Genomic DNA, 1031 nt, shown 5'->3' with positions numbered 1-1031 from the left:
TTCGGAACCTAACTTGTCTCTGAGTTATATGGTATTTACCGAACTCTTAACCTTTTCTATTTTGCTTTGTTGCTTGTTTTGGGGTTTTTTTTTTGGTTGATTTTTTTTTGGGGGGGGGGTTGCAATAGCAGACAGTCTGAAAAGGAATTTGAAAAGGCCACGGTAAATCAGTTAACTAGAAAGGGGGGGGGGAGTAAACTATGCCATAAAGATATTAAAGACCCCAAAACCAGTGAAAAATTTGGGTCTGGGTAAAACCAGGATTTGCAGGATCGAATCCTGCAAATCCTGGTTTTTTACCGTGTTCCGAAAAATTGCAAGCCATTTCTACTGAACTTATCTAGCAGCAGCACCGGTATAATTTAAAAGAAAAAAAAAAAAAATTGCAGCGTACGCATTCCTCTTTCCAGAAGCGGCGCAGCCCGGACACCGTTTTGCACACTGTCTTCATGGGTGCCACTCATTCGACTCGCGCAGGATAACAACACAAAAGACAGAGGAATAAAGAAATCCTTTACAGTTTCCCACAGCAAAGATCGCATGGTGCCGTCGCCCTATCAGCGGGTTGCCGTCTCTCGTTCTGGCTCTCCATCTCATTATAAACGGAAACGTTCTGAATGGAATGCCCTGCTTTCATACTCCGTGATCAGGCACCTATTACCATTTATTAAACAGACGATAAAGGCTAGATTGCAGAAAGTGAAGTATTACAAAGAGTCAGTTTTAGTACAAGTTCCCTGGTGGTCTAGTGGTTAGGATTCGGCGCTCTCACCGCCGCGGCCCGGGTTCGATTCCCGGTCAGGGAAAGTAAGCTTTTTTAAAAACAAAATTATGAATGGATAATTTTATGCACGATTTACCTTTTGTTTTCTTTCTTTCAAATATAAATAAAAGCATTGTGCTTTAAGTGTATTTATTTTATTTTGTTTTTATTTCAGTAATAATACTGGCGGTTTCTTTGGCTCTTCTTTCAGCGATTTAAACTGTTTTTTTCCAAGTCATATTCCAGACTTCAAGTGGTCATGCATGTG

General features: G+C 40.5%; 1 non-coding gene across 1 annotated transcript; it reads left to right on the top strand.

Annotated features, from left to right (window-relative positions):
* The first annotated feature begins 734 nt into the window (after positions 1 to 734).
* On the top strand, positions 735 to 806 carry TRNAE-CUC. Its single transcript has one exon. It is a non-coding gene; the product is annotated as a tRNA-Glu (tRNA).
* Positions 807 to 1031: the final 225 nt, after the last annotated feature.

Source organism: Geotrypetes seraphini, chromosome 3, assembly GCF_902459505.1.
Source record: "Geotrypetes seraphini chromosome 3, aGeoSer1.1, whole genome shotgun sequence".
Taxonomy (NCBI): Eukaryota; Metazoa; Chordata; class Amphibia; order Gymnophiona; family Dermophiidae; genus Geotrypetes; species Geotrypetes seraphini.
The sequence above is the reverse complement of the archived record's forward strand: the minus strand, read 5'-3'. Positions and strand labels throughout refer to the sequence as shown.